Source organism: Grus americana, chromosome 6 (genome assembly GCF_028858705.1).
Source record: "Grus americana isolate bGruAme1 chromosome 6, bGruAme1.mat, whole genome shotgun sequence".
In the NCBI taxonomy this organism is placed as follows: Eukaryota; Metazoa; Chordata; class Aves; order Gruiformes; family Gruidae; genus Grus; species Grus americana.
Window position 1 is genome coordinate 12,202,648 of NC_072857.1, and position 18,812 is coordinate 12,221,459.

Below are 18,812 nucleotides of genomic sequence, written 5' to 3' on the forward strand. Positions count from 1 at the left end.
CTGGCAGTTTTCCCTCTCAGCCCTTTCAGCTTCCTTCTGTCTGTGTCACGCTCTGATTGCACGCTGACATCTATACCATCAAACTGACCACACTTTACTCTTTGAAGTGGTGGGACTTGTCTGACAGAGGCAGGAAACTGCAACTTTACTGTAACAAAAGCAAGGGCTAGAAAGAATTTGGGAAATTCATAACTTCTGAAACTCTAACTTAGAGGGTCGGTAGAGGGCATCTGATATTTATCTTATTTGTTTATGCAAGAGCAGGCCAGGAACTGGAATTTTTCAACAGGAACTATGTAGAAAAACAAATTTTGGAGTATATAAATTTTTAAGTTCAAAAACAAAACTCAGAAGTAGTTCTTGGATTTGACTTTTTGAAGAAAAGTTGGCATTTTCATAGAAAGCAGATAATTTCAATGAAAGTATTTAAACCACAGAACAGTTTTTTATCAAACCATTAGAAGGATTTATTTATTTATGTATTTATTTTGTTTACTTTTGCAGTGATTTTAAGGCACCAGTCAAAAACTCTCTGTGTGCATGACATTGGCCAGTCCCAGTGAGCATTCCATTTCTCCCTGGTTTTATCCTTTCCCCTCCTTCATTATTTCACCTTGCTTTGTTGCAAACACAGTGGAAAAATGGTGACATGTTTCTACTTTGTCCATGTAACACCTATGCACAATGCTGTTCTAACTCTGGTTCTTCCAGACAGCATTGCAACTGGCAATAACAGTACAGTGAAATCGAAGTTGCAGTGTGTGATGTTGCTAAGACTTGGTTTTACATTTCTCATATTTCCTAATAAAAAACTCAGGTGGGATATTTCCAATTTTTAGTGCACTCCATTATTAGTGCACTTTATTATTAGTCAAATGGAAGCAATGGTTAAAGTACAATGACCTGCAAGCTAGAGTGCCATCACTGCTTTGCATTTTTTTCAGATCTAGTTTTAAAGTGTTAATTTTTCAGGGATACCTATTCCCTTTATAAAGTTCCTTTGAAGCCTGGAAGGGTAAAGTCTGAGGGGTTTTTAGTAGCTTGGAAAAAATACACAAATTCAATACTAATTAAACTTCCTTGAAGAGCAAAGCTCTGTTTGATTGAACACACTTGATGAAAATCTAAATTCCAGTTCTGTCCATTTGGTGCATGAACATGGCTGAAACCTTTAATTTTCCATCCTTAAAATGGGGATGATAATATACTTGCTGCATGTATGTCATATAGCTGGAATAAACCTTTAGTGCTCAAAGTGCTTTTATAAGTGCCAAACATTAGGAGCACAGCTTCACTGAAATACATATGAGATCTGCAATTACTTTGTGGCAAGTAGCCTGCCTTAATGGTTTGGGAAACCAAGATTACACAATTACAGCCACTGTCTGGCACTTCAGCCTCTTGCTATGCATGGAGCATTGCCTGGTTTTTGTTCAGTGCAGTTTGCTGCCTTGCAGGAGCTTTGTTTTACCTCTTTCAGTTAACACAGATGAGAAGAAACATGTAACACAGCATAAGACATAAAACAGTCAATCTTCATCATTGTGAATCGGTTCCAAATTTCCTGGAATCCACCCTAGCTGGAGGCTGAGGGGTTTTTGTTTTTTTTTTTGGGGGGGGGGGGGGGAAGGAACAAGCTAAATTATAATAATTGGACATAGAGAGTAATGGAGCACAGCATGTCATTCTTATCTTATGCAAGAAAAAATACCTCTAAAATTATAATATTGACTATTAAATTGAGTCTGTGTGATCTGTCTCATGGTTGGGGAGATGGTGTTTCGTTCTGTTGTTTATAACTGGTGGGTTCAAATTAGTATTTTGCTTGCGCTCCTAGTCAAGTGACATGGGCAGGGTGAGGAGGAATGCAACAGCACAGTTTGAAAGGATACTGTCACTTCATAGCTGCAATCCTACTACATTGCAGCCTGCAAAGCTTCTATCATCTATGCCCATCTTCAGGTGGTTAGTACAATGTTGCTTCTTCTGTCACTTTGATGTTCCAGAGGTTCAGAAGGACAGTGGATCTGTTCAGAAGGACAATCTTAATAAAAACAATTTATTAAGATTTAGTAATAGAAGTAGCTACTGAATGTATTAGGTTTTTCTATCCTGGAAAACAGTCTACAGATGTTATGATGGGTTGTTGCTGATACTCTGCTTCACCTCACAGTATAAATATTATACTAGATTCAGGCTAAAGAAAAATAAAAAGTTTTAAAAATGGCTAGACAGGAGATTTTCTTCAAAGAGTTCCTCTGCAGTGGAATTTATCTTATCAGAAAGAACAAACATTTTGAGAATCCAAGACAGGATATAAATCTGATATTTTGATGATCCTGTACTCTCATTAAATGAACGAGGAAGAGAGGGCCCCAAAGTCAAACTTGTTGCTTTTCTTTCCAGAAGCATGTAAGATAAGTTGTGTGAAATGGCAATTCAAGATCAAGGAGAGTGCAGAAATTGAGAAATTACCCCATAAATTGGAAATTTGGAAGTAGAAAGGAACTGGAGTTGCCATTAACAGGAATTCTTTTTTTTCCTGTTCCTCCCACTTCCACCCAGGTTTCTTAGTAAAATCTCAGCAAGTTTATCTATATCTGACTGCAGGTCTCAGTTTTCTAATATGACCTCAGTGTAAAAAGTTAGCTCATCATCTTTCAACTATATATGAGCATGATTTTGGCCTGGAGCACTGACAGAGGGTAAGGCAAAGGCAAGGTAACTTCCCTAGATACTCCCCAGACATCTGCTGCATGGACATCTCAGTTGTTCATCAATCAATTGCTGAGGTGATTTTTAGGGAAACCATCCCAGATTATTCTGAAATTGTGTTGTGGGTTCCCAGCTTGCTAGGAATTGATTGATGTGCTGTTCTTCAATTGCACTTCATGTGTGAGGTGAACAGCTCAGGGTAGTAATCTCCTGCCTTGTGCTAAGGCATTGTAGCTTGTCCGTCAGAGCCTTTAAGATACCCCTGGAATAGAAGAGCAGGCCAGTTTTACCAGACTTTATTTTAAGCTGGTTGTTTCTCTTTTGGAATATTCACTGGAATATTTATCAGTGCTTTGCAATATTAAATTGTGATTGTATATCTTTATCTTTCTAATTCAGTTGAACATCACTGGATTTTATAACGCTCAACGGCATGCTAATGAAGGAGATTCCTTTTTTTGTAGCAAATATCATGGGGGTTTCTGTAGCAAGCGTCACATGAGAGACAGGGAAATCCTTTTCAGCCACAGCACCTGAAGAAGCATCTGTAAATTATGAGGCAGGGTGGTATTTTGATGCTGTTGATAACATTTGATCAATTCATAATCCAAGCACAGTATCCTATCAAATTATTTGACTTTGGGTGTTCCTAAATTTCATTTTCTGAAACTGTGCAGGATACTTTAATTATAACATGGAACACATTACTGTGCTGACCTACAAGATCATCAGCCCTACATCTAGTTTAAAACTTAATTTATTTCAGTCTCCCTCACTCGCCTAAACTCAGCTGTACTATTCTATAGTAAAGGTTCAAAACATCACAGATTTACTTAGGTTTCTGCAGCAAACTGATGGAGAAGCTGAGAACAGAAAATGAGAACCTTTACCCTTCTCTAACCACTGAACCACATTCTCTTGATTTTTCCCTCCCTATTTTTAAGCTTTGGGTTCTGAGACCAATAAAATAGCCTGCAGCAGGATTGTTGCTTTAAAAAAAAAATTAAGGTGGTTGCCCAAAACAAGCATTTTTAGTTGATAACTATGTGATTAGCTGCCCACACATAATTTTGCTGAACTTAAATAGCAATAGATTCAACTACATCAAAAATATAGCGCAAACACTTCTGATTCTTTACTGTAATGTCACTGAGCATCAAGCAGTAAAAAAAACCAAGTAAAAGAACTGTCAGTTTCCACCAAACCCTTCCCTGTCCAGAGTGATATTAACGTCCGCATTTGATTGCAGCAAGCAGTTAACCTGCTTTTGCTGCACACATGTATAATTTTTGAGGGTAATATTGACGGTCATTAATTTTATGATCCTAAAGAATACTTGTGCTACAGCTGTGCTTGAGAGGAACAGCCAAATGTCACGCTATGGACCACAGACTGATTGCCTAGGGGTCAGGAAAGAGTTTTTCTCCTTGGATAAAGCATTGCACAGTTGGCAACAGTGCAGTATGGGTTGTTTTTCTGCTTCATGTGAACCATCACATATGGTCGATTGCCAGAACCAAGATATCAAACTACTAAACCTAGTCTGGTGTTCTAATCCCAAGGACCTAGATTTCATGTATTGACATGTAGTTCATAGTTACTTAGTTCAGAGTTTGCCCATTCAGTAGTTATGGTTCTGGTCTTCCCCTTCCAGCCCCCTCCAGGTAAGAGAGCTGGATGGTAAATTTTAAGGCAAGCCAGATAAGGGAGCTGGATGGTAAATTTTAAGGCAAGCCAGGTCAATGTCAAATCCTGCCCTTAGTTAATGTGCTTTCTGGTTCCCCCTGTATCCACCCTGCTGTTGCAACACCCTATCTGTATCTGTTCAAATCAGTTAAGTCCAACGATGTGCCTCAATTTGCTTCTCAGCTGCTTTTGCTGCTGCTGGTTGCACAGGTACTCTTTGAAACATCATGCCTGAGAAAATAAACTGGGGTCTGGCAATGAGAAACAAGCAGCAATGGGAACATTGACAGTGGTTCTGCCATCTGTTCTGAGATAGAGGGGAGACCCATTTATGCGGTGTGTTAAGAGACAGAGTAGGGAAGCATTAAAAGAAGTGTGGAAAGGAAACACTCCCACAGCATTTGTAAATCCTTTCACCTACCTGCTAATGGAAAAACTGAGATCTAACCAATTTGTTTTACTGTGGCTACTGCACCAGCTTCGCATGGCAAAACCTTTGTTATCTTCCCTTTGCTTTGGACTTGAAGCAACGATGTGTGCTCCATTTCCAAGCCTCAGTCAACAGGCACTCCAGAAGTACGTCTTAATTACATTGCATGTCTAGATTTGGGATGGCAGGATCTGAAATAAGAGCAGCCCATATAATGACAGAGGATGATGACATGACACAAAATCCTTTGCTGTTGGCATGAGAAGTTCGCTGTTACAAAATGTACTGGGCAGCTGATTGCATGAAGCTGCCAGTGGTTTTGGATCTGCGCTCTCTGGAGAGGTGACTGCTCTGAGCCATATGAGGAAGAAACTCAGTAAACAACCATGTTTTCATGGGAGACAACTGTCTGAGGAGAGTGAGTGCTGTGGGACCACTTATGGTGATCTGTAAAATTACCATCAGCTGTGATACTCCCAGAAACTTGATAGAAAACACTGAGGCATGTTTTTGGGAGCAAAGAATTGAAAAATTATCTATCTGACTAGAGAATTTATTTGATCTTTGCACATACCAGCGAGCATTCTTTGGAAAAGTGTGGTGCGTTCAGAAGTGACTGAAACATTTTGTATCAGACGGGGTATAGACAGCTGAAATGAAAAAGGAAAATAAACACAACTTTAGGTGGCTGTGAACAGCTTATTGCACACCCTTTTTCTCTTTGGGTCTTATACAGCAATTTCTTCTTCCTTGGTGTAATTGACCTCCCATTATATTCACTTACAATGGTGTTGCTTTTTAGCCATTTACATGTTCTCATGAGTAATGCATACATTATTTTATTTGCTTTTATTGTGGAACTCTGTATTGGCATATAGTAGAAACATTGGCTCAAAAGAGTTTCAATTTAGACAAGGACAAAGTGGGAGTGGCTGCTCTGCAGGGAAGTAATTAAGGTGGGATTCACTCAAAATTGCTTCCCCACAGTGTTATCTACACCTAGAATTATTCGAAGACATTTCCTTTCATCAACTTACACAAGCACCCATGTGTTGACACCCATTTTCCCTGCCTTGTGTATGTCCTTTAGAAAAAACTGCAATTTCTTGCTGCTCAAGAAATTTCTAGGTTTTAGGCAGGAGTGGTGGTCTGTGAGCTCCAATTTCCTCTCGGTCTCTAACTCATAAATGTACTTTATACCTGTCTCCTTGTCACCTATGGCCATCGTAGTTATACTCAGGATTTTCCAGGTAGTATTATTTAAGCATTCCTTGTGTAGCATGTGTGTGTGATGATTCTCAAAAGTGCTGGACTTAGTACACTGTCCCATGCAAATGCTCTGTGCATGCACTGAGGCAACAGCCAAGATTTCTGGATGTTTGGCAGCAAAGTTTGGTCAGACCTTTTACAGAGTTGCTCCAATCTGCCAGACAGTCAGAAATCCTAGACAATGCTGAATATCCTCAAATTCCACCCAGACAAAATTTCGAAGCAGGAAAGAGGCCATGGCTGGGGAAGACTGGACACACAGTATCCCTATTCTCAGTTGCTGTTTTTCAGGGTAGATTTTTTTTGTATAATCAAGCCTGTTTTCAGTAACCCGCCCACCCCCAAACTGTGAAAGAAATGTGCTGTTTGCCATTATCACACTTATTATTCTGTTTGCTTTCTATCTCCTTTCCCACCTTAGGAATTCCCATTTAGGAATATCGTAAAGCCCACCATTTAGGAATGATGATAAGATAAAAATGTCTGAAAAAGGAATATAAGAAAATCTAGCTGTTTACAAAGAGAAAAAAGCTCATTAGCATATCCTAAATAGCTGAACAAAGATATGTTCAGAGATTGAATCTGTGTAAGTCAGGGTAGAAGCAGTCAGTATAATTCTTGTTTTTCTTGTCCCATGATGGTTAATCATGAATCTCTCAAACTTCAACAAGGTCTTATTAGATTCTTCAATTCTGCTTTTAATTTGAAAAATATTATCTTTTCCAAGCCAGTCTCCCTTGCTCCTGTGGGCCAGTGCATAAGTCTTTGTTGTGGTCAATTCCACTGGCAATAAAACTCATCATTGTAGCATTGTGCTTTCTTATTTAAATAAATGCTCTTAGTGGTACAGGAAACATGACTGCAACTTATCATTATGATGTTTTAAAATTTGCTTTTTGGGGAATTGTGCATTTGACTCCTTTCACAGTCATAATAGGCTTAAAAGTTAAAGAAGTCCTGGTAACTAGAACAGTGAGCAGTTAACTTTCTTTTCCTTGTTCTGCAATAGACTATAGTGGCATGAAGGGGTCCGAAATGGGGAAAAGTTTTTTGGGATTGTTGTTGTTTGTTTTTTTTTTTCTTCCAGAAATATGCCCCTAGCTGGAAAAACTTTAAATTTCCTTTTTCTAGGTGATCCAAAAGTTAGGATGGAGTACTTTTAGCCAAATGCATGTCTAATGATAACTAGTAATATATTTGCCATCTCCCATTATAAGCAAGGTTTAAACTTTACTCCAGCACCTTGCCTTCATTTGGCTGATGAAACCACAAAGGTCAGGGAGAGGTTCAGTGCCATATGTAACCATGAGAACACATAAAATAGCAAAGTATGCATTTGGCTGTCTATAAACTTTCTCCCTGAGAGTTTGACTGAAATGACACCAAATGACACCAAATCACACTTTTAGCTATAATTCTACTTTTCCCCTGTAGGAAAAGAAAGTAGTCATTAATAGACAGCAAGCATGATGCATTCAGAATCTTTGCAGAAGACTACATGTGGAGAAGGTTTATAATCAAAACACATCATTACTCATTGCTGTTTTGCTCAGTCCACACTCACTCTAGCACCTAGACTCCAAAGATAAAAATTTCTGCTTTTGACATGTTACTTGGCTCTCTGTTCACTTATGGATACAGTATGAAGTTTGGAAACCTACTGGGCAAAACCAGACAACATGGGTTTTTTTACATGTAACATCTGGACTCCCTAGCATATAAGTGCATGCTGAACAGAAAATAACGTTGATGTGAAATGTGCACAATTCAACCCATTCACAAAGGAGAGAAACCAGTGTCTGACAGGGAGCAGCAAGGGCTGGTTGCTCCCTAAGGGAAAGCAAACCAGGAGCCAGGTATGAGCCATGTACAGGCTGTGCCATCACCATCTACTGATGGTCCCAGACACGTCAAGCAATGAGTCAGGTTCAGTATCCAACCAGAGGGTAAAGTCAGAAGCAAAAGTAGACAAGGCCAGATTGTCCTTCCATAGGTGCCCAGATCAGTTTTTAATGTTCAGTGTGTAAGACCATCACTATGTTAGTGGAGGTTACTGAATCTCTAACAGGTGCCCAAAACAGCATGTATTTCTGTGCCTGAGCTGCTAGAATTCATTGTTTAGAGTCTGGGGGCAAACCTGCCTTCATCATGGTTTTTAAGCCAGAAGCCATCACGGTTCATAGTTCAGCATCACATGTGAATACACGTCTCTGTGTTCTTCTGTTACATGGAGCAAATAACCTTTGGAAGAGGAGAGATGTTGATATGTTGGGGGTAGTGCTTGATGAGGGAGACATTGCTACTCCTACTGCTGTGAGAGGTTGTGTGTCAAAGCTCTCAGAAAATCAAGGCATTCCACTGGCTGGTCATCCCTGAGATGACTAGTCCAGTATAAAGGGCTTGAATTGCCTACCTAAATATGATTAATTTATTCTTCTAGGAAACTTGACAGCCAGGTTATTGGTGGGAATTAAATCGAGTTTGTTGATTCACAGGTTAGTAACCTGGCCTCTGGGCTAGCCTTCCCACATTAAGGATATGTTGTAATGAGATTCCAGAGATGATCTAAGCTCTTATGCCTTTCTTCTTCAGAGGAGTTTTAGGAATATGCACCACTCTGCTTGAGAGAGTGAAAACCTGGAAATGTTCCATTTTCAAAAAAGAAAAGAAATCTTTTTCTAGACTTTCTGGTGATGAAGATAGCTTTATTCTCTGTAAATCAGTGCATTGCTGTAAACATGTAGCCAGACAGAACAAAGCAATCCTTGTCTTCTGAACATACTGTGGCTAAAACTGGTGCAAATTCCAAGTCAGCTTTGCATGTTTTTATTGCTTATATAGAGACCTTTGTAATTCATGTGCAGAATGAGGTGAAATGGAAAAATAAATTATTTTATCTTTCTTTCTGAATTTTCCCTGCTTTTCTGCACCTTTTCAAAATACTATAGTAAATGTAACTTTAAGGAATATATTATTTATTATAAATACAACAGCTGAGCTTACTAAAATACTAATTAAAAGTCATACTATATGCCAACGTGTAATGTATACAAGATCTTTTCATTTAAAGATGACAATAATCTGCACATGTAGCCCAAAGAAAATAGAGAAGCAAAGTCTGACAAATTAAATAATTCTCTTCATGGTTGCTTGGCTTTTGGCGACAGAATATTGAGCGTATTTCATCCGGCTCTGTGCTCTCTCGACTCATGTTGAATTAGTTAGAATGGTAATTTTCCTCTAGCTGAACAGTAACATCAAATTGTAACTGTGTGGCTTGAGAAGTTGCCATTCTTTCCAGGTGCCCCATAATACACAAGCAAGCCTATAGTTATGCTGCATTTATTATTTAAATTGGTTTTGCAAAGTTTAGAATATTAGTGTAGGGCACATTATTTTGTAAAAGTTTTGTAAAGCACCCCCCACACACGGTAGTATCTGGTATCTCTTATCTGAAATCCAACTAATTTATATCACAATGAATTAAGAACTTTTCTGCTCTGGGAACACCTTGGAACAAGACTTCAATATACTTAAGCTTGATTCTTTTGTCTATATAAATCCTGGTGTTCCTTTATAAAAGAATACCTCAGCAGTTCATCTCTACAGGGAGGCAAATACAAAAATTTCAAAAAAAAGTTATGTTAAAAGCCAGATATGATAAAATCTTAGAAATGCAGATTAAAGAACTATGGTAAATGGTATTGATTTTTGCTTATTTCATGGTACCACTTAAACAGGCTAATTGAACTGGAGTCCTAGTGTATTTGCTGATGGTATTTAACACAGGCCAGACTATAGTTGAACCCTTCTCTGATGACCCTCCTAGCTAAAACAACAGAGGAAAATTGTCATTGTTACTTTCCTTGACATTCATGTGTAGTACTGAGGCCCAGTGAGATTTATTGCTTTGTGCAAGATCACACAGAAATACATGCCTGGATTCAGAATTGAACTGCTGTCTTCCAGAAGTTCAGTTCCCATCCAGTATCTTAGACATGAACCTATCCTTAGTGGAGATAAATAGCTTCTGATTTTGGAAGAGAAATTTAAGATTTGCAATAGGTGCAAATATCAGCAGTATCTAGGTGACTGCTTTTGGATTAAGAGCATCACTTAATGAAAACACAGTACCAGAATGAAGTCCTTCGTGCCTTGACACAAAAGCTAGTTTGTTTGCCTGTTGGGATATGCTAATGGACAGAAGCGTAGACAAAGATTTGTCTGCTCGGGAGACTGTTACATGCTCATAGGTTTAATGGAAAACATTATGTTGGATTTTTTCAGATCTCTCAATAGGAATGTCAGTAACTGCAGCTAAGTGGAGCTCTATTGAAAGCATATGCAGAGTAAGCACTTTTTCCACAACCTAAACAAATGTAGCTATTTTTGAGTGCACGTGTGTGTTGCTCTTACCAAGATCACAGCAATTTTAGTTTTGAGAGAAAGCATTGGAAAGAAGAGGCGAGCCCACAAAATTTCTCTTGAACTCAGCATGTCTATAAATATTTATTCTGAACTGTTGAACTAGAAATTCATAGCCGAATCAATTTATACTCAGTATTTCAGTTAGTGCTTTGAGCGCTTTTTCTTTTAAACAGTTGTTGCTCAGCCCTTGATTTTTATTTTTATTTTAAACATAGCAGTTTGTATATTGTACTGTATGAGTTATCTCTGCTAAGCTGTTATTAAAAAGTATACAGGTGAAGCCTGGAAAGCTTATAGATTTTACAGATTATTACAGGATAAAAACCATCACTGACAGTTGCTAATGAGCAGCTGATATTCTGCAATAGGCTTAAGTGTGGAAATCTCAATTATTTAATGCATAGCAGTAAGTTGTACGTAGTGGAATAAACAATGCAATGAGAAATGCTAGATGTTTAGGCTAATGTGTTCGTATCTTCACAATCCAACGTTGCATTTTATACCTCTTAGTAATCACATCAGTTCTACTTTTTAATGACATTTAAAACAAATGATATTTCATGTCCAGTGTGCTTCCCAGCCCTACCAAGCAGCATTAACAACGAAGCAGTACACGTAAGTGAGGTGAATTTTTATAACCTATCTAGAGCACTACCTTTGCCAGCAGCATTCGTCACTATCAGCAGACAGTCTTTAAATGAACATACAACTGTGCAGTCAACTCAGCAACAAAATCCAGTTTTAGCAGTTTCTGTGGCCACTGCCAGACTCCTAAATTGCAGGAAATAAATCTTGTCTGGCTGAAAATTGATAAAGTACGGGCATGTTCATTCAGAGCAAAGTTTTTGTTCCCACCTTACACTCCAGATCTGGATTGTTGCCTTTAATTATGAATGTCATAGCTTCAGACATATTTTCCAATAACAGTGTGTTTGGGGCACAGAAAGCAAGCACATATTTTCTTTTTCTATTAATTTTCCATAGTAGGTCATGCATACTGTGTGTGCTTATGTAAATGTATAGAGAATCCTTACCTGTTGATAGCACATATTGATACTGAATTCCTAAGAACAGCATCCCCAAGCTAGGAAAGTTTGAAGCTCTTTTGTAGGAGCTATGCCACGGACCAAGAAGATAGGGCCACTAGTATTTGGTGATGTGTAAAATAAATTAACATCCTATTAAGACAGAAACTTTGCATTGATAAGGAAGAAAAAAAAATCTTTCATTCTTCCAGAAATAATATGCAATGGAAAAATTAGTTTTTTGCAAGTGTTATTACGGTGAATGATGATCATTCTCTTGAGAAACGCAAGAAACAGAATGGATTGTCATCTTTAAAATGTGACTGCCAATTCAAACCCCCAAATATTATTGTTATGAAGGGATCCTTGCTCTGAAAATAATTGATGTTGTTTAGTTTTGCTTTTTTGTGTGGTATCAGCAGAGTTTTTTTGACCTGATGATGTCCCAGTCTCAAGCTGTGACTCTGAGTGCCTGGATTCTATGATCAGTTCTGTGAGATAAAACAGCCAAATGTTTAGAGTTTTCCTTCTAAGTGGGGACACACACACATTTTGCTAATGACAGAGTGAAATGTTGGTATTAATTTCATCCTGTATGTGTCAGGGGGCTTCCTAGTGCTTTAGACCTGTGCTTGGTCTAAACAATCTTCATCCACCTTTCTGTGTTGTTACTGAATGAAGGAGTCACAACTGAAAGTAAAAAATCTCTGTCAAGTGTTAAAAGCTAAGCTTTTTGTGATGGGAAGAGGGAAGACAGTTTCTCAACAATTTGTTTTTCTTGTGTTAAACTGTTTTATGTTTCAGCCTTTCTTCTAGTGCTGCCAAATAAAATTTATGAACAAAAGTAGTGACAAACATAGTAAATCAGGCTGTCCTGTTGAAGTGGAAATGAATGAACTGCTCCTGTTCTGACAGCTCTCACAACATAGTGAAACTCTGGTCTGATTTTTCAAAATCTTCTTTTCCGTAGCAAAGAAAGATTGCTGCTGCTGCTCTGAAATAAACATGGGGTCCTATCAGGAAACTTCTGGCATGTTCCTAAACTTATTGCTACTGACTTAAAGCAGCTGCTTCAATTAGTACTATTTGATAGACATCTTGATGCAGAATCACCAAAGATGGGGAGGAAAGTAAGGAAAGGGAAAGAAAGCACATTTTAGGGGCTTACTAGGGTATGTGGAACAATTAGCAAGAGCTATTTCCATTCAACAGCCACAGTTGTTTCCCTTTGAACTCATTTACATTCGTAGTGCATAACCCTAAATGACCCATAACCACACACACAGATCAGCTATTTCTTTACATTTTTGTCATTTTAAGCTATTCAAACTATTCAGCACCTCCTAAAATTTAACACTTCGTAAAAGGCCTTGACATCAGTTGGTCCATGGGAAGAAAGCTTCCTCTCTGCAGTTTGCTTTTTTTTTTCTTTAAGGAAAGACTCCAAACCAGAGAAAATTCTCATTAAAATTGATGAGAGTTTCACCCAAGAGAGAGCTGCAAAGTTTATCTTCCCTGTTTTGTTGAGAGCTCTTGTGCATGCCCTTGCTTTTGAAATCTTTTTGGCCCGTTCTACAGACACTCCTATTCTGCAGAGCTGCGTGGCAGTGTTGAAGTTACTGAGAGCTGACAGAATTGTATCTTACTATATTGCTCACGTTCTCCTACGGTGGTGAGTTAACATTCTCTTAGTTGTAACACTATTTTACATGCTTCTCATTTTGCTGCCAAAACTCTGGATTTACTCTGTTTGGACCCTCTTTACTGTTAATACAGTGCACTTCAATACCTGTATACAAACACATTCATATGATGTTGATGGCTTCAGTCATTACTTAGGGTAAGAAGTCCTGTGCTGAAACTTCAGTTCAGTCTTTGCACTGATTGCTGCAATAGCAAATTTGTTGGCAAGGAGGAAATATGGTCAGATGATTTGATCTAGCATTCCTAAATACAGAATGCTAATTTTCTTTTATTGTGAGTTTTGTGAAGTCTCTGCATGTCTCTAAGTCTCAGATCCTCAGCTATGAAGTCAGAGTGACACTTTCCCACCTGACAGGCACCTATTTTGGAACTAAAATGGTCTTCAGTTTGTACATAACTCAATATCCTGCACACTGTGAATCCTCCCTTGAAAAAGTGTCAGAATTTCACCACTTTGCAGAGACCTTGTCATCTTTGTGTGCTAGTGTAACTCATAAAAATGTGCAACTACAAGGGAGTAGGAGGGAGCCAGGAGAGCATCTGAGTGGCAATGGGGGAAACAGCCTAAGCGTTCTCTGAGACCTTATCCAAGGTTTATGGCCTCTGACTGCTTTTGAATTGCCAACCCGGACAAATGTTTTTAAAAAGGGGAAAAATTGGACAATAACTAAATATAAATATAGATCTAAAGATGGACAGAGATTGTCTATTTATCCCATCTTAAGTTCAGAAAACTTGTATTCACAGAAAACAAAGGTCCAGGTGAGCTATATGGGTGGTTTGCATAAAACTCCTCATGCGTTTAATGGCTACAGGTCAGCTGGCTACAATGTGGGGAAAGTAAAAAGGCAGATGTTGCTGCTGGTAGAATGATTTATTAAAGCTCCATCAAAAAGCCAGTGCCACTCTGAGACTGCAACACCTGTGTGGAAATGCCCCCAGTAGAGTTACAGAGGTTTACAACCTCTGATCCACTTGCTGATAGACATTATAGCTGCACAGAAGTGTGTTTCCCTCTATAGTGTGTTTCCCTCATGTCCGCTATACTGGAAAGGGTAGAATCCACCTTGATAGTGTTCTATATTTCATCTGAATGATGTTTCAGGTTATTTTGGGGATGTCTGAAGATTCCTATAACAATGTTACTTTAAATGTAATAAATTTAAACTTTAAATTAAATCAAGTTTAGGAAAAGCACCTATGCATGTGATTAATTCCAAAAGACTTAAATAGGGCTTAAGCATTTTCTTAAGAGCTGCATTAATTGGGGTTGGTGTTTGAACTTAGAAATTAAATAAACTCAAAGCAGCTTGACACCCAGTGCTGCTCTGAAATTCCACTCGAGTCCTTCAGAAATAATTTAGGACAGATGGACTTGTTGATATTACGGTACCTGGGAAAGCAATGCTTTATTCAAACAGCTATACTCTGGTGACTGAGCTCAAAGCCAATACTCCTTGCACCTCTGGGAACTCTTCACACTGAATTTTATAAAAAAAAATATGATTAAATGTAGGACATTTAAGAAGAAATGATCTGCAGCTGCCGTCTGCTTTTCAGTTAGCAGACCATGTCTTCCATGGGTAGGTCATAAATTCTTCCCTGCTGGGAGTACCATAAATGCTGATTCCCCTAAAGAACTGTGGTAGTATGTGTAGTGTTCAGCACCTTTGCAATCTGCAAAAAGGGGTTGAATAGTGAGATAACAAAATTTGCAGATAATGCAGGACTACTTCAAAGAGTCAAAACTAAAATTGGTGGGGCACTATCTGCAAAAGGATCTTACTCTGTTTAGTGCCTGGACTATAAACCATCAAATGCCATTTGGCATCGATAAGTACAAAGTAGAAAAATAAAATATATTTAGTTCAATTTTCATTAGCTATTACCATTCAGAAGAGAGGTCTTGCTGTGAACAGCTCTCTGAATAATCAGATCAAGGTGGGAAAAATAGCAAATAGTGTTAAAAAAAAATTGGAAAGAAAAAAACCCCCAACAATCTGCTGTGTCAATCTAGAAATCTGTGAGTTCCCACATTTTGGATGCTATGTGCAGTTCTGATCTCAGAACTAGATCAGGATAGAAAAAAGACAGAAAATTTGACAAGGATGATTAGAGGTATTTCATGGCTCCTAGTACAAGTACAGATTAAAAAACAAGGGCTCTTCAGCTTGAATAATACAACCAGACAAGGATTTGAAACAGGTTTATCCAATCATGAATGACATGGAAGTGAATAATGAATGTTTATTTGCTATTTTCCAAAACATAAAAAACAGGAGGCCACAGTAAAATGTCAAACAACAAGGTTAAAAGAGACAGGACCTTGCACACAGTCTAGGATGCCCGCCTAAGCCTGCCCTAATGATGTGCTGAGGTACTGCACTTGCTCAGGGTTGTGTGGTCCAGAGTGTAACTTCTGGCTGTTCTCTAAATTCCGCTATATGCATGAAGTAAATCTAGTTTTGTGACCATCTCATAATTTGACTTTTTCAGATGGAAAATCCAAACCAGCTTTATTTGTATCATTTCTGTAAAGCTTCACAGAAATATAAGGTCCAAAGTGTTCTCCTTACAACGAAGCTTGCTGTTTTTCACGAATTCTCCAGTGTGTTACTGCTTTGGGCACTTTTCCTCTCTTGTAACATCTTTTGCCCATGACCACCATAATGGCTGTGTTTGTGTATGCATTTGCTGTGTGCATGTTTATGTATTTTAAGATGGACGTTTTGTCCTTGGGTGTCTGAATTTCTACTTAGACAATTAGGAATTGTGGAGTGCGCTGGTAGTTCACTAGACCCAGTTACGTATGTTTCTTCTAGATTATCTAAGTAGCATACAAATAAAGCCAGCATTGGTTTATGAACTGAACTGAAAGCATGCCTCCAACCAAATGGAGCATTGTAGAGTTAATGAAGCAAGATCTAATGAGTTTTCATCAAAGTCAATGAATTTTGTATAAGATAAACTTTTGTCTTTTTCCTACAGAATTCTAGAATGTCAGTACTGGTGTTGGGGAGGGAATAAGCACAGAAGCATGGCAGAAAGTTATTCTTCCACATGATCAAGTAATTCCACACTTTCTAGGATGAATTAACTTTCTGCCAAGCTCCTGTAGAAACCCTTGTACGTTGTCAGACAGCAAAGTGAAATTCTATGAAACTTTAGAGAATCCTTTAACTCTTTACTTTCCCTTAGCTTCTGTCTTACCTGAATCTGTAATTGTATCCTATGATCTACAGATTAGGTCCAGGATCCATAATCTGAACTTGGTCCATACAGGTTTGTGATATTGTGGGAGTTTTGGTGGACTTTTAAAAATAAAATACCCTGTTTTTCATTCATACCTGCATAGTTGGGTACAGCAGTCAAAATCAGACAGAGGTGCTCAGCATTCACTACCATGTTTTAAGTCAGTGAAAACTACACAATACTTAGCATCTTCTGAAATTGGATTTTCCATAGGACTAGAAAGAGGTAAATTTCATATGGCACACTAACAGTTGCATTGAAATAATTTTTTTAAAGGAACAGCTTTTAATAAATAGGAAGAAAGCACTAAGCCTCTTTTTACCTTCTGTGTCTCCTTACCCTTGCATTAAATTTTATGAATTGCATCTCCAGGTAATTCTGTATCTGTCACCAGCGCAAACGGGACAATGACAAATCTTGCAGGTTTTCTACCTTAGTGCTGTGGCATATGATCTTTCTACTTGAGACTAAAAGAACATGAGATTTCCTTCACTCGTGATGTTAACATTAGCAATACCAAGGAATTCAGTTCGGCAAAAGTTTTCTTTTCATTGCCACAAATGAGACTCAAGCAAAATGTGTATGGTTTGAAACTTCTATGGGTGAAACCTCAAGATGGAGCTCAACATAATTATGCATGGTCTGAGATTGCCTAAGAACAGAATGCAGTGACTGCCAGGGACAGGTGCCTGAAAAATGAGTTGTAGCATTTGATGGTGCTTTGCAGATGTTTGATTCTACTTTCTGCTTTTGATTCTGTTGTTGTTGTTGTTGCTAGGTTTGGTTGGGTTTTTGGGTTTGGTTTGGGATTTTTGCAAGACAACGGTCTGTTTGAAGGCATGTGTTGTCATTTTTCTCTCCCTGCTCCACACCATTTGGGAGAAGAAACAGACAATTGCACACACCAGTTGTGAAGACTTGCGTCTTCAGAAGTGTGTTCCAGTTAAGGTTACAGGCAAAGAACTAATTTATGAGGACTGTGTGCATGTGGAACAAGAAACCTAAACACCAGATCTAGTGTACCAGAGTTCAGCACTTAAACAAAAACATACCCAAGGTTTACAGAAAGACCATTATTGTTTCTTGTACGTACAGTAGGTAATGCTTTGAAGTGAGCTATATTTAGTCCCAGTATGTATTCTGGTTTTGCTTTAAATGAGGCAATTGTAGATTCTAGACTGCTCCATAGAAGAGGTAGGTTATTTGCTCTGTTTGCAGGGTCATAGCTAAGTCTCCAAATATTTAACATTTTCATCTTTATCCTTGCCAGACAAGTTCTCTGTTTTAGAAGCAAGATTTTAAAATGGATAAACTATTCTTGAGATATGGTTTGTATGTGTTTAAAGTCTCAGAAGGAGCTTAACAATGTATCATGTCCACTTTCCTTTATCAAGAACATCTGCTGTTCATTTGTTAAAGCAAACCGTAGTTTAGGCCTGACAGAAGCTTTGTTACAAGACTTGTAACTTACAAAAGAGCTGCGCTGGCCAGAACCATGTCTACCACCTGCACTAACAAAAAAAAATGTAATTAAAATAAAAATATACCACCTATTAGGTGGGGTTGTATTCATGATGTTCATGTTGTAGTCCCCACAGTTTTGTAGCACTTTTTTCCTAAGACTAACATTAAGAATTCACATCAGTATGAACTATTACAACAACAAGTGTTTTTTTTCTCTTGTTAGAGAGCACAGCTGTGTCCACATGGACTGAGTATGTGTTATGGTGTATCCAGTTCTTAGCATCCTCTGCTAAGTTTGCTCTAAAGTTCTCATTCCCCTCATAAGTCTTTTGATCAAGGTCCAGATCCAAAAAATCTTGGCTCTTGATTCAAGGAAGATAGAGGACACTGGACAGAGTCTGATGACTATGGGAAACACCTCTTTTTTTGTAGGACCTAGGATGAGCCACATCTACAGAACAGCTGTTACTGTCTGGATTGAATCTCTTGGGGCTGCATGAGAGCCTTCAACTGTATGACCTTCAGATGAGCCCATCTAATACATAACTTGCAATAAAGTAATATTCCATTTTTGCTGATACCTAGACATTGGAAGAAGAGGTACACTATACAGTCTCTACCACATTCCAAGTGTAAGTGCTATAGATTGTTTTTTCCTATATCTTCCCTTCTTTGAATAGAATTACACTTAGAAAATTTGTCATGCTGCTTAATTGCATGTCTTCTGCTGCTTTCTTGATACAATCTGATGTATTAATACTCTAAGTTTTGCAAAAGGTGCAAGCAGTTTATGCCCTGCTAGTAATGAGTATTTTCTAGGCCAAGTCCCTTCTTTTTTG

At 38.3% G+C, this 18,812-nt stretch overlaps 1 protein-coding gene across 1 annotated transcript in view; it reads left to right on the forward strand.

The window, feature by feature from the left end:
• MYLK (myosin light chain kinase) overlaps window positions 1-18,812 on the forward strand; it is a 209,937-nt gene that overhangs the window by 61,820 nt on the left and 129,305 nt on the right. The window lies entirely within an intron of this gene.